Here is a 15,773-nt window from a genome sequence, read left to right as displayed (position 1 = left end):
TAACTCCTCAACCGTTAGGCCTAGATGCATATCATGGTCTCTTTGATAGGTCAGAAGCTAAGAAAAATGAATCAACTGTAAATTAACCTAATTATTTTGCTATCAAAGAGTAAATGGAGATGCAATAAAGGAAAATATATTTTCATCCTCGCCTGGTAGAAAATCTATATTTAATAGCAATATCACCATCAAAACCATCATCCAACTCATTATAATGCAACAGAATGTCTTCTAATACGTCTGGAATATGACTGTAACTGTAAATTTGATGAGAAGAAACCTAAGATGCAACAGTTATTACACAATTTGTCAAAAATATACCAGGTGAATGTCTATGTTTTGGCCATATTTTGTGTTTAAATGTTCAGTGGTTATTGGGGGTTTTCTTCAAAACATTATTTTTGTCCATACAACCACGTTCCAAATAACATAAAGCTTCCAAAACATTGAAATGATAAAAACAGTGAATTTGTGACTGAATGAACTCCCATGCTTTACAGACCCATAACTTGAGAAAGGAACATCCGACAGGGCTGTAAGTGTGCTCTGTCTCTTTGCATTGAGCAGACGAAATATGCATTTTTATGTTTCACCATATCACTAAAATATATTATTTTGGCTAGGAAAGAATGAACAACAGGTTAAACGTAAATGAAATAATATACTTTTAGGAATGTTTTTCTTTGATGTACAGTATGTATGATATTTTCTTGAAATACATGAAATTGAACTATAAAAAGGGATTGATTTAGATAACTCTGGAATCCGTCCATCAGATTCAAACTTAAAGCCTTTTTACTGTAGCTCAGTGGTTAGATATATTCTTGAGTTGGTGTATATATACAAAATAAATTCATAGTACACTTTTGGTGACACTGACCATCACTTTATCCTCAAAATCGTCTACCAATTCCAGCTGCCCTTGATTTTAACCTTCCTTGCAAAAATATGACCTGGATGGCTGGGAATCTTCACAGACATCATACCATTTTGATGTTTGTCTCAAGCATCTCAAACAAGCGCACACACTCAAACACAGAATTCTTTGACAAGTACAAAAGAGCTAGGGTAGGTATTGCTCCCAGACACAGACAGATATCAGTAATTATTCTGTACACATAAAAGTAGGTCTGAAGGTTCAGAAAGGTGACACCCGAGGATCCTTGTGGGTGCAGGTGGTACGGTCTAATTTACAAGACAGTATCTATATTGAAGACATAAAGGTCATGGATAGATATGTTCCAGAGATGTCATTATTCATTTAGCCAGTAGACTTTAATGTTTGAATGGTCAGCGGTTGCTTTTCTAAATAGTATAGACACAAACTGTGACTAAACCTAATGAACATACTTTTCACTGTAGACAGTTCTACAATACAGTCATACATCAACAGCAACAATGACATACAGTACCGTATATCTGAAAAACCCTTTGTTGCACACTGTCACATCCTTTTGTATTTGACTTCAGTAATGATTCATCCAGCAATCCGTCATCACTGAGGTGTGGTGACACCAGTGCAAACAGCATGATTTTCATCTTGTAGTTAAAGGATCATTTTGATTTATTACAACTTGGGTCTTATTTTTGTAGCTTTGACCTTTGTTTTATTCGTTATGGTAACATTGTACTGCAACATCACTATGGCAAAGTCCACCAGGGCAAGAAACACGGGCAGTCATACAATAAGACAATACACAAAATATGTGTAAATGTAAATAATTGCACATTGCACAGGAAGACTATTTTTGTTGTAGTAGTGACTTCTACAACAAAAATGGTAGGTCAGAGCTCAAACAGGAAGATCTAGGAATTAACAACAAACATTTGGGGTCATTTTTGCCTTTGTTTTTCTCTCCCAAAAATCTTTAGCTAAAGCAAAGCTCTTTAAAGTGAAACTTCGTAACCTAACGGCGGCCATTGTGGCCACAAAGGAAAACTGCAACATACTGGCGATTACTGAAACAACGTGTAACAATAGCACACGTAGAGAAAAGTGATTAAATCAGCAAACTGACTAATATACAGCAATATATTTTAAGTTTGCTAACATCAGCTATCATTAGCAAACCCATCATACCCAAGTAAGTAAGGCTGCGGCAGCAAAACTCCTGAGGGTATCAAACTGAACAACACTGAATTTTATTCCTGGTGAATTAAAGTTTTAATATGCAAGAGGAAGGTTGCGTTATTTCATCTTTAAAATATTGCATAGTCTCGCTTTAAAATTCGCCCAATCACTTGACTTTGGGTTTGTTGTTCAGCCTTGCTTCTTTTTAACAATGATCAGAATCAGAATCAGAAGGACCTTTTTTTGCCAAGTAGCTTTTTACACGTACGAGGAATTTGCATTGGAGATAAGGTGCTGCACGTAGACAAACATATAGCAGACATAAATAAATGTAGAAATACAGAAATATAGAGTAGACAGATGGTATGGAATAAACAGATGATATAAAAATTGACTAAATATAAAATATAGAAGAATCACGTTTAACACTTAACAACAAAAAGCAAATATATTCAATATACCGGTTATGTGCAATGATGTGAAATGTGCAAACATACAGTATTTGAGAGGGCCTTGTTAATGAATGCCGCATTCCCAGGTCTCTAACTGAGTAAGTATAATTATATTATTACTATAGAAATTATGTAAAAAAATACAAGGTCTTTAGTTGTTACAAAACAACACTATGTTTTGAAAATGTTTTCTTGCAAAATACCCTCCACGATCAAGTAACTAGTAACATAGTTTTAGGGCAGAAAACATTGGTGTCAAAGCTCGTACTTCTCTCTAAAACTCTTGGTTGTGTCACCGGACCAGACTGTTCAGTTAAATCGTTTATTCATGGCCAATTAAATTACAGCCTTGCAAAGATTCTTGTAAACAGCTTAACCTGATTAAAACTTCAACCAGACTTTGACCAATATCTGACTGACTGCGCATGGAAACTCAACCACGGATGTTTCTCTGTGTAGACCAAAGCGAGTCCACCAACACTCCTTCCTCTCTTGGATCCCCGCATTTCACTTTCCCACACTCTGGGATCCTCCCTTTTCTTTATCTCTCGCACTCTTTCTTTCTCTCTCTCTCTCCTTGTTGCTGGAGGGCACTGGCTCCTCCAGTGATTAAGCCGTCTAGAGGCCTGTCTGTCTGTCTTTTACTGAGAAGCAGAAGACGACTGTTGGCGATACACCTCCCCGGGCTCTCATTGTGTGCCTGTGCCATGTCGAGATGACAGCTTTGACGGCTGGTGAAGGCGAGGTGCTATTTCACATGTGCAACAATATTACAGTTTGACTTGTGCAGAGGTGAATTATCACCTTGTCACCCAAAAGTGCAAATAGTGTGGTTTTCAAAGAGCAAATAAATGTAATAGCTGCTGTCAAGCCCTAAGGATGGTCCTGGGTGGTACCTGTTGCTCACTTTTTCTGCCACTCTTTTCTCCTTGGCAGATGTGATAACTCTAAAAATATTTTGACCTCACTAATTTCCCAGATATCACCTGCTGTGCCTGCTGAAAGGTCCTTTTTGAAAAGGCTTCTTATTCTTTTCACATTCACATTCTCTCCCTCAACCATAGTCATTAATACAGACGATGATATTGGCCACATCACGTTTCCTGGAAGTACAGTACAGTGAATGAAGGGCAGTATCGAGTTGCCCTTGAAAAGGAAATGGAGACGAATGCTGGATGATTGCAAAGTTACATGACAATTATTCTATTCATTAATTTAGAAACGGGATGGGGAAACAGGAGGGAAGACAGCGTGGGAGCTAGGAGGTTACCAGGATCTGGAGATCACATTCATACGCTACATATGTGTGTGTGTGTGTGTGTGTGTGCGTGCAAATCAAGTGCTTTTATGTATATATGCAGGTCTGCATATCCTTTCCCCCTGTGCACACTCATAGCCACGTTAGAGCGCATTGTATTCAATATTGCAAAACATGAAACAATGGGTTATAAATTGGCCTTCCAACCCGATATATTTGACATGATCCCTGCTTCCCATCTCGTTAGTTTGCTGTTTGTTTCTTTTCTTCCCTGACTCCTGTAGACTTTGTTCAGTTTGAGTTGCTCCTCTTAAGAATGCAACGTTCCCTTCCCCAGGCGCCCCGGAGATGTGAGGAGGACGCCTCAGAGGAGTTGTACTCATAAAGCTCCTCATCCTCCGAGGGAGATACAGAGAGAGACAGCAGAGACATAGAGAGAGAGAGAGGGAAGGAGAGAGAGAGAGAACAGCACTGCCAGGAAAAGACACACAGGCATAATAACTACACTTACACAGCTAGTCGACACATAATGAGACAATGTCGCAGCAACTTCAAGGAAAAACACAGATATATAAAAAAACAACAGAGAGCAAGGCAGAGAGAGAGGGAAACAGGGGGTTGGGGGGTAAAAAAAATGAAGAAACTATGTCAACTTTTATTTCCTCTGTTATTCCACATCAATGGAGGCATGCAGTGATACTAATAAAAACAAAAAACGTACACAGGTATAGACACATAGGCAGCAAGTTGGCGTGTTTGAAAAGCTCTGTGGCAATTAAAGACAAATAACTTGCATAATTTCCCGTAGTGAAGGCTGATCCCGACCACTCGCTAAAAACATGTTTGATTTAAACATCAAAAAGCGGCAAGAAACAAATAAATAAGACTCAAATAAACAAAGTTGCGCTAGGAAAAAAACAGAGAGAGAGCGAACACAAACCGCGGGGGGAATAAGAAAAAGAATAGCAAGCATCGAGACAAATAAGCCAGCAACATTATAACATTAGCAGTTAGAAAATACACTTAATTCCTCGGCAGAGATGGATATAAACTGCATTGTTGCGTTGCAAATCCCAGCGACCGGATTTAAACTGCTGCATTGTTTTATTAGGGAAATATGGAGGTGGAGGAACACTGCTTGTTCTAATTACAGTGATTTAATCAGGATTAGAGAGGTTACCTGGATGAAGCTAGGGGGCTTCCATGGCAGGGGCACATGCTTTCAGGCAGACTGGTTACATGCAGTGGGATGTTTCACAGAGCTGGTCCTTATCAAAACTCATCTGCGACAATGACTTCAGCTTCTAAAACAATGACTTTCTTTGCTCTTGCGTGAGTAAACACTGGCCTATTGTTCTGCCTCCCTTCGCCTCTTCTCACTGTCTGTATTTTGTTTCTTTTTCCCCCCTCTCCTGCCTAGTTAAACAGCAGGCAGAGGGAATCCATTTTAATTTCATTAATAACTTAGTTGATCACATATAATCCAATTTTCATTCAGTGCCGCCCTTGTCTGCCCGGGCCACACCCACGCTGACCTTTGGAGTCGCCACAGTAACAATAAAGCACAATAAGCACCATTGTCCTGTCAAAAAAGCTGAAGATGTTTTACATCATTACAAAAATTGAATGTCCTCATCATTTTAAATAGGATGTTTTCCACAAAAGGCCAGGCCTGCAATTCAGTGTGTGTGTGTGTGTGTGTGTGTGTGTGTGTGTGGCAAGGTTATTACAAGTGGGATCTGAGTTTCCCGGGTCATGGGGATGGGAACAACTTTTCTCATGCATTCACAGTAATATGAATCGCCCTTTTAAAACAGATATGGTTACATATTAGTTTTGAAAGGTACAGTAACTGGCTCAGCGTTAAGCTGCCCTCCAACACTGAGGCTCTTTGTTCCCTGGCCGAGCTAATAACTGGCCCCTGATCCTCATCTCTTACTTGGTTGCGGAAGAACACTCTCAACTTTTTTTCTCCATCTTTTTCCCCCTGAATGTATCTTTGATTACACCGTTATATGAGCTTCGTTTTGTCATTTCAATTTCACTCGATGTGTTTAGCGCTGAGAGATTTGTATTCAGGATTGGCAATTATGATTAGAATGCCACAAAGTAAGCCTTGTGAGTTTTTGCAGTGACAAGTGAAAGAGAGAGAAAAAATACCCCTCCTCCCTTTCTCTCCCTCTTTTTCTCTCTCTCTCACACATACACGCACAGGAAATATGAATCAAATATTCATGAAGTGGGCTGAGGTTCTCATATACCCATATGCTTCCTCATTCAAGCAGCTTGCAGTGGACAGAGGCATCCATCCAGCTTGTATGACACAGCCGAGTGTGACAGAGAGCATGACAACACCCCTCCGCCACCTATCACCACTACCGCTGCCATCACGATAATCATCAAATAGGTCATAGCAAGCATGCTCTCCTCTCCTCCTCGCCTCTCTTTTTCCTTTGTCCTTGTTGCCCTCCCTTTCTCTTTCGTTTAATAATCTGTTGTGAGAGAGATGAGTCCTCCGAGCTCCGTGATTCACTGGCCAGGAATCCTTGTAAAATCAGGGTGCCGTGCATTTGCCAGTTTCCAGAAATTGTAAGAACTTTATGGTTTATAGTTTTTTATTATGCCTCAGCAGGAATGAAAAGGGTGCTAAGAGGGGGGGGGGGGGTCCGGGGGGGGATTAAAACTGAAGGGATTAGCACCATACTTTAAGATAAATCTTTTTTAATGTGAAATCTCATCCCCGCTCATTCTGGGGTAACCACTCTTATTAACTGCTTTTCTATCACTCCCTTTTGTGCGGCCTATTTTTTTTTCGCTGAGCAACTTTAAGCACAGGCTTTTGGACACGGCCGCGCGCCGCCAACTCTGCCAGTTACACAAACAACGTCCCTTTTTAAGCTTTTAAACACAGAACAATGGCAAAGCACATAGCTGCACACATTAATGCTTTTGTATATGGAAGGGGAAGGGGAAAAAAGCAAGAAAGCAGAGAAGAAAAGAGATAAGCAGAGCTTGGCTGCGCTGCCCCTCCATCTCTCTCTTTTCTCTTTCTCCCTCCCTCTATCTCTGTGAGAAAAAAAAAAGAATCTCTCTTTCCATCATCAAATCCAGGCTGATCTGTATGTGTCGGGGGCTAAACAGACAAACATCATATTCTCAGTCTCCAGACTCTAATTGACTGAACAAGGATTGGTCACACTTTTAAGAAGCGTTCCATAATGGATTTGCATGTTTGTGCCTCTTTTAACTGGCAGCGCGAATGGAAGGCATAAATGTTGTCATTATTACCGAAAACAACAGCCCTCTCTCTTTCTGTCTCCCTCCATCTCTCTGTATCTGTTTTTTTTTCCCTTGCCATAAAAGATGATATCAGTGGAACGGTCGGCATTCATTGCAAGGTCAACGCTGCCTGACAGATGACAAACGATCTCAAGATGGCCACATCATCTGTCCTGTAGTTGTTGGTCGCAAAAGAGATGAATGCATCAATTTTATTTTTTGTTCTTTATTCTTCCCTACTTCTTTAATTTCATTATCACGTCACGGGGGCCAGAATGACAAAAACAACCACCTGATTATCTGCGGCACTGACTACAAGTGCTTCCAGGCCAAAAGCAAACGAGGAGAGTGTGTTCGTGTGTGTGTTTGTGTGCGTGTGTGTGTGTGTGTATTTGTTGGGGGGGGGGGGGGGGGGGGGGGGGGGGTCTTTTTAAAAAATCAGCACTTATCGTGTTTCTGTATCAAGAAGCAGAGTTGGCAAGGGACGGGGATTCAGTATTATGGACAAGCTGCTCATCAGATGGGAGTTGGGTTTTATTTCTGTGGTCCGCCCTTCCTCCCCCCAACTCCCCTCTATCCATCCCTCCCTCCCATCCTCTGCCACCCCTCTTGTTTGCTTCCCATCCAAGATGTGTCTCATTTCCCTGACTGGACAGCCACATCAGAAATGCCCAAAAAGAACTGGGCATCCTTTTGTGGACAGAACAGACAACTTTTCATTTAAATTATTTGATTGATTTTTTTTTTTTCACTGTTCATTGTTTTGTTTTTTTTATTCCTTCTCCTTCTTCTTCTTCTTCCCTTCATCTTTTTTTTCCAGGCTCATTATCTGCAGTATGGAATACAGGGCAAAAACATGCATACCCACACATCAGAGCTAAACTCCATCTCCGCCAGTGACGGCCACTTTTGACAAAAACACTAAGTGCATTTCTTAATTATCTGACTTCTCTCTAATACTGTTGTCATCTGGCAGACAATCCCTCTCCTTGCTCTCTGATGTTGTTATTATGTTCTCATTTGGACGCTGGCTCTCCGCAGGTAGTCATCCCCCGCCACCCCTCGTCGTATCCCTCCTCCTCTTCTCACGCACAAACATACATACACTTCTCCTCATTCTCCTCACTCGCTGGACATTGTTCAACTTTGCTTTGTTCCCTTGTATATCATAAATAAATGTTAAGGATTGCTGGTGTGAAGTGGTCAAACAGTATTTCCATAATATTTCACACACACACACACACGTGCATTTGTGTAAGCATCTCTGATGACCAGTGGAAGCAGCCAATAGGCGGAAGGTTTTGTTTTAGCACACTGTTCAACAGATAGAGAAAGAGGAAGAACAAGAAGAGGTGGGCACAGGGGGGTCTTTCTCCTACTTCGCTAATGAATCCATCTCGGGTACACCATCCGTCCATCACCATACCCCCTCCTCCTCCACCTCCTCCTCCCCTTCATCATCTGACAAAAAAATAGCTCGGCTTGTTAATTAAGAAAACAAATATTCAGCAACTTTATCAGAAGTGAGGCAGAGCAGGATTTTTCTTTTTGTATTCTTTTTTTACTCTTTGCTTCTTTCCTCTTTGTGAAGAAGTGCCGTCAGCTTACCTAAAGTTTCATAAGAACACATCTCTCTTCCAGGCTGTTAACTTGAACACGAAACAGTGCTTTTTTTAGGAGGAGGTTGTCTGCTCATTTCCATCAAGCATTAAAGATTTACAAAGAAAATGCAGGAAGCTACCTTAATTCCATTTTCATACCCATTTTTGTGTTTTTAGTCACTTATGTATGTTTAATCTATCGAGCAAGGTCCTCCAGTAGATTCCCTTACACTATAAAGTGAGCCAAACTAGTCTATTGGTTTTTTGGGGGGCTTGAATGCAGAGGTTGCAGTATTGGATCTTACACCTATTGAAGCTGACGCAGTATAACAAAGCGTGCAGGGCCAAAAGTAATGATCATATACAAATATCAATATGAGAAAGACTGTGTGCTAAAGAAGACGCATTGCTATTGATGTTTAAATAACTGTAGCGTCAGAGAGATGGAGAGAGGGGGAAAAATGTGAATCATATTTTCTCACTGTGTCTTGTGGGGTGAAAAAAAAAAGCACTTAATCGAACACATCTTGCGAGGTGCAAACAGTGAAGCCAAGGGCAAGATAAAAACAGCACTTCTCTGTCTTTTCTCTTTCTCCCTGCTAACAAAACTACAAATAAATATATAACCAGTTAGTATGCCGTTTTTGCTGTGAGCCGCATTATCTGCCGGTGTTACCGCTCTCTCCGGAAAGAGGGGGAGAAGGGAGTGTTTGACAATGCAAACTCTGATGATAAAAACCAGTAAAAATGTATGTCTTCAAAAGTGTTTTTTTTTTCACTTCTGTGTGTGTCTTTTAATTTGTCTGGGCATACGCAGCTGTATTTGCATTTCAAATACTCATATTTGAAGAGGGTGGTTTAAATGCCAAGACGCGAATTGATGACAATCACCTCGACTCAAAAGCATCGTCGAAAAACCCTCTCTCCTCGCTGCTGACATTAAAACTAAACCCACGGCCGCAACGCAAACACAATACAAATATATATTTATCTTCCCTGTCTCCCTTCTTCCTCCATCAACCTTTCTCCTGCTCTTTCTCTCCCTCCATCTCATTATTTTAGTATCACTTTACATTTGAATATCAGTTCCTATACTCAGCAGTGTGTGAGCCACCTCTAACAAACTAAAATAAGAGAATAATCAGCGGGCTTCAGAATGAGAAGGAATTGATTCAGCGGCAAACAGTCGGGGTGCATATACACTTTCACACATACGCACGCACACACACACACACAGCCTTCGCCCCTTTCACTGCCTTTTTTATCACTTTTCCATATTCATTTCTGTAATTTACAGTAAATCCAATAGCTGTCAGTCACACACGCACACAAACACACAAAAGAAAAAAAAAGAATTAAAAAAACGCTGTAAATTGACAGCATAGGAAACAGCTGCTGCAACATTTACAGCAAAGACCACTCTAAAATATTAAAGATGTGTCATCACCGGCGCTCGGCCCATGCATCTGTAACCATCTGCTTTCTATTAAAACATTACACCCAAAAAAAGCACATGTAGCTCACTCTGCGATGCTATTTCCAGACCCCCCCCCCCCCACCCCTTTCAGATTTGCTAAATCTGGGGGAAACTACATTGGTACAAACAACCTTTTGAGTCCTGCCGAACTCAAAAAAGAAAACAAAAAACAAGTTGTAAAACCTCTGCTAGCCAGCAGCTGATATTAAATATCACAGGAGACCGGCAAAAAGATCAAAGATACATGAGGTAGGGGTTACAAGTTCATATGTTTAAGGCAGTACTGTCTTCTGTGCAGCAATAGAGTTCACATTATATTGGTTGCCACCTGTTAAGACTGAAATATCTTTCAGACCAAAGTTGCAACAAAGTGATGTCTGTTAGCATGTTTTAAGGGCTTTTAAATCAAAACTATAATTTTTTGTATTTTCCGTATGATGAATCTTAACCAGAGGTCACATACACTGCCCTCCTTTGATTTATTTCATTACATTATTGGTCCTGTCTGTGTGTCCCTGAGCAAGACACTGAACCCTCAAGTTGCCATGAGTAAGAGCATCAACTAAATGTCTAAAATGTAAAATTACAGTCCTCCCTTCCCTGATGCCCTTGGGTTACTCAGGGGTGTGGAGGCGTACAATGACTCAGACTGTTTGGGGCGATGACATCTGTCCTGTTAGAACAGATAGAGAGACAAAAGAGGAGAGTGAGAGCTGGGCTTCTGAAAGCAGCGCCGCAAAATATTATGTTACAACTGAGCAGAGAAAGATGGGAGGAGAGACTTATGGGCTGAGTCAAAGGTAAACAATTACAACATCGTGACTCACTTTTTTGGAGCGCGGCTAAAGGAAGATCATCTCTCCCTCTTAATAGGTAATTTCCTTTGTCTCCTGAGGATCATATCACATGTTGTTGCCTTCAACAGGGTGGTCTGCCGAGGTAAACGGCAAGTGAGAAAAAGAGAGGGAAAAAAAAAAAAAAATTACAGATTGAAACTTGGCTGGAAAACTTTCACCACAGTGTTCCTTGAGAAACATTCTGTTCAAATTAAACAAGTGCCTGTTTGTGAGGAATGCAACAACAGATTCAGAGGGACATTTCCCAGTTTCTGTCTTCTTTTTTTTTTTTTTTTAATATATGTCATGCTTTCTGTCATCTTGTCTGTGCAAAACTAGTTGTCCATTTTGGAGCTGTCATCTCCTCTTCCTTCATTTGAAACCACTTCCCCCCTTCGCCTTTTCTTTCTCTCTCTACCTCTCTCTGCCACTCTCCCTTGTGATGTCACTATCTCGGCGTGAATCATTAGGATATCAGTGTTCAGCCAGTGACAGAAAGCGCATGATTAACAAGCTCTCTTGTTTTTCCTCTCCTCTTTATCCTCCTCCCTTTTTTCTGAAACGAGGACTCCCGCTGCTCCCAACGACATTTCTCCTCATTCCAGCCCCCCCTTCTCATCATCCCTCCTTCCCTTCTCTTCTTCCCTGTCGTGGATGGCAGGGAGTCACAGGTGTGTGACAATAATTACACATACACTCAGAAAAAAATAATGTCGTTTCCTCCATTTAATAAGTTTGCAGTAAAATAAGCAGCGAGATAGAAAGAGAGGCAGAGAGCTCAAATCTTATCGGATACCCCAACCTCTAACTTAATCATATGGCTCTTAAGAGCAGCCTGCCACCAGCTGGGGCTCCGTAATATGCATGCAATATGTGTGTAAAACGATACGCTTTAATTTTGAGCCCACTTTAAGCAGCAACAAAATCTGTTTATATGGGAGACATTTAAAAAGAAGAGAGGGCTGGAGGGAGGGTGAGCAGAGGATTGGGTTAACTCTTGCTCTCCAGGCCTGACTAAAGCCATCTGTCGGGTGTTGACTAGTATCGCTGTACACACTTTAATGTACAGAGAGTGTACAGAGAACAAATGGGGAAAAAAGTTTACTTGCTTTTGGTATAAATACGGGTGTAAACTGAGTCAGAGGTGGCTCGCAGTTCACTGTGTACCCTGTTTTAAACAGCATGTCCTCACCAGAAAACGACCATATAGGTCTTTTGTTCAAGCCTTATTTGCGTTCTTTGTTAAGAGGTGACCTCTAGTGGCCGTATGATGGTAGCAAAGGAGGAAGTCAAGTTTAAAGCGTGAGAAAGTCCGCGCAAGGAGGTGGATGGATGGGTCAAACAAACTCAGACTTCAAACAGGAGACCGGCATTCGAGTCCTGTGTGAAATTAAGTAAATGTTACGTCACACACTTATTGTAACCCAACCCACAATATTTTCTTAAACCTAACCAGGTGGTTTTATTGCCTAAACTTAACCAAAACTGTGTCCGTTTCGCTACGTTAAGCACGTGTTTAATGCTATGTGACTTACACAACATACCTAAGGTCCTGTACGCTTGTCGCTGGACTAGTACTTTCCATCGGTCATATATGTTGTAGTTCAGGGAAACAGACAGATATGTTATTTTGGGAGGAATTGACAAATTACCTATTTTGTCTGTTAGGCATGAGGACATGACTTTCCCCCCTTTTGGGCCCCCTAAAGTTGCTTTAAAGCCAGACTTAAAGCTAACTGTTGAAATTAGAAAATACACATTTTTCCACTTACAAAAAATTTTAAATTCAAGAACAATAAAATGCAGTTTCCCAACACAGTACTGACTGGTTTTGCTGATACAACCCTTATTGATTTTGTATGACCGGTAGCTTATGGTGGCTAATGTTATGTAGATATTGCTCTCTAGATGACATTAGGTTGTTTGACATGACCTTTAAAAATGACCCATGATAGCATGTTTTCATCTTTGGTCAGTATCTTCCAAAATTTTTAGAAGAAAAGATTCACATGTCCTCTGATTTGGTGAAATAACTACCTGGAAACGTTAAGGGAAGGTTGTGGTTTGGGTTAAAAAGAAAGTAACAATAAGGTGATAACGGTTAAAATAACTATTGGTCAAAGCTGAGGAACGGTCATGGTTGGAAAAAAATAATAATTCTCTGGCTTGCAATTATTTGCACTGATTGATTACTTGCGTTGATTTGGGGGGTTTTGGCAGTCACAAATGTTAGACAGAAGCTCGTCTTGCTCTTTGTACTCAAAGGGAAGCACTTTAAACCAAGTTGATGATGGTTAATGACTGCGATGACATGGGCTCTGGGAATCTCCAGGGAACGGACAAACTGAGCTGCCGTTTGCTTGAGTCGCACCATCTAGTGAACGGACCTGGGGTATCACCAAAGGGTAGGAAAGAGAGAAGGGCAGAAGAAAGCAAGAGTGAGGCATTCAAGGACGAGGGAAGCAGAAAGCTTACGGGGAAGGAAGGAGAGGAAGGGGAGAAAAGAGGAAAAGAAATAGAGGGGAGGGCCTTGTGTAAACTTCAAAAAGCCTCTGACGGCTGCTGCTGCCGCCAGCCCTGACCGCTCTACAGATGCTTTTGTTCCCCGCTCGCTCGCTCTCTCTCTCTCGCCCTCCTCTCCTTAACCCCCCTCTTCCTCTTCTCCTCTCTTTTCGCCTGGTGTCTTTGGTGATCCAGTGCGAGAGGAGCGGGGGCTATCAAAGCCACCGCTGTCTGTTACAGACTTCAAAACCCGGGGCCCCCGTCCGTCCGTCAGCCCCAATCATCATATCTGCGAGGCCCCAGCGGAAAGCCTCATACACTGGAGGAGAAATATTTGATCTGTCCTCTTTGCAAGGATCAACTGTCACACAAACGACAGGAGCGCCCCGGCATTGCAAAAGGAGGAGGAGGGAGGAAGAGGAAGTGGGAGGACTGGAGGAGGGCGGCAGGGGGCAGGGATAAAACTAAATAGATAAAACAAAACAAAAAAATACACCTCCACTCGACTTTAAACCCCCTTGCAATGACAACTTTCACATTTCATATTTGTATACTTTAATATTAATAATATTACACATACGCAATGACATGTTCGACCATAAACTTTAGAAATAGCTAAGTGAAGTTGCTCATTTCATTATTACTTCCATTTGTTTTCTTCTTGATTCTCTTCATTTTCTTCACTTGTCATTGCTTGTATTCATTATTTGTGTGCTATGTACTGTAGTAGGAAACTGAATTAGTGAGAGCAAACCAACCTAGTCTTATTTTAGGCACTTTTTTATTTTATGAGTTGCTGATCAAACATACTGAAAGACAAAATATCCAGCATTTTTCTTTTGAACTTTTTTTAAATATTAAAATTCATGAAACACCAACATAAAGTTTAAAAGGTCTCTTCAATGATTGAACATGGAGTTTCCTCAAAGCATTTCAGTCAAAACTTTTTAACTTTTAAAACCTCCACAATCTGCAGGAGTTAAGGCGAGACATGATGTTTGAAACTAAATGATAGAAGATTTTTATAAAGGATTGATCATTAAAAATAGTCATTCAAGTCATTTTTCAACCATAAACACCCAAACATAGATTTCACAGCTTTTCTTTGTGGACGTTTGTTGTTTTATTTCTCTCTTTATTATAAACTGAATATACGTTAACTTGGGTTCTGGGCAATTATGATTGATGATGATGACACAATTTCAAAATGTATACTTTATAAACTAAAAGATTAATTGGGGAAAAATTGTCAGATGAATTGATAATGAAAAAATACGTCCTATAGATATGTATGGAATATTAAAGAAAATCACGTTATTTTACACATATATGATTACGGCAAGTATGGCCATGGTTTACCCGTGTTTTTATTTGTCACTACATCACAATAGACAAATAGGCCCGTATCTATCAATTTATCTATCAATCTATTTAGCCATCTATCTGTCTATCTTACTGTCATATGACAGTTATTTATAGACATCTCAGTGTGTGTCTCCAGCAGCCGGCTGGTATAGTTAGCTCTTAAATCCTATATGTGAGATCAGACTACATAATTACCTATCACATTAAGCCCTTTATGTCCACCAGACTTAGGCCTCTCTTTCACTGTCTGTATCTCTCTCTCTCTCTCTCTCTCTCTCTCTCAACACGCACGCACACACACACATAGCAGCAGCAGTGGAGCAGCTGGTAGCATTATTGACACACAGTGTGCCTGGGGGGAGGAGGCAGAGAGAATGAGAGTGAAAATCAAATGGGGAGAAGACGAATATGTGATTGGAAGGAGGGTCTATGTTAGAGTAGATGACTAACTTCAAAGCATTTTGTGTTTAATTGACCTACACACACATAGAGCATATCACAACTTCCTAAACTCACACACACACACACACACACACACACACACACACACACACACACACACCAGCCCATTTGGAGTGAATCTATTCAGACAGACTGCTATCAGTGATGCAGGCATGTCACTCATCACCCCATTGCATCCAACAGAAGAATCAGCAGGACATCGTGTCAGACTTCGTGGAACACACACATGCACGCACCACCAGACACGCATGCACGTGCCAAGCTGCAAGTCCAGGGTTCATAAGGTTGAATGCTTCCAAAGCTCATCAGTGTACGTCTTATGTCTTAGTTCGGTACATTGTGTGAAGGAAGACCGTACCAGAGTGGACACGGCTAATCTGGTAGTGTTTGTGTGTTTGTGTGTTTGTGTGTGTGTGTGTGTGTGTGTCTGTGTGCGCGCTTCGGTCTACCTGTTTGTCTCTTATTGTAAG

General features: G+C 40.9%; 1 protein-coding gene across 7 annotated transcripts in view; it reads left to right on the top strand.

Moving 5' to 3' along the window:
- The window catches only part of znf536 (zinc finger protein 536), a 223,041-nt gene that overhangs the window by 164,210 nt on the left and 43,058 nt on the right, over window positions 1–15,773 (top strand). The window lies entirely within an intron of this gene.

This window comes from Micropterus dolomieu, linkage group LG20, assembly GCF_021292245.1.
Source record: "Micropterus dolomieu isolate WLL.071019.BEF.003 ecotype Adirondacks linkage group LG20, ASM2129224v1, whole genome shotgun sequence".
NCBI lineage: Eukaryota > Metazoa > Chordata > Actinopteri > Centrarchiformes > Centrarchidae > Micropterus > Micropterus dolomieu.
The sequence above is the reverse complement of the archived record's forward strand: the minus strand, read 5'-3'. Positions and strand labels throughout refer to the sequence as shown.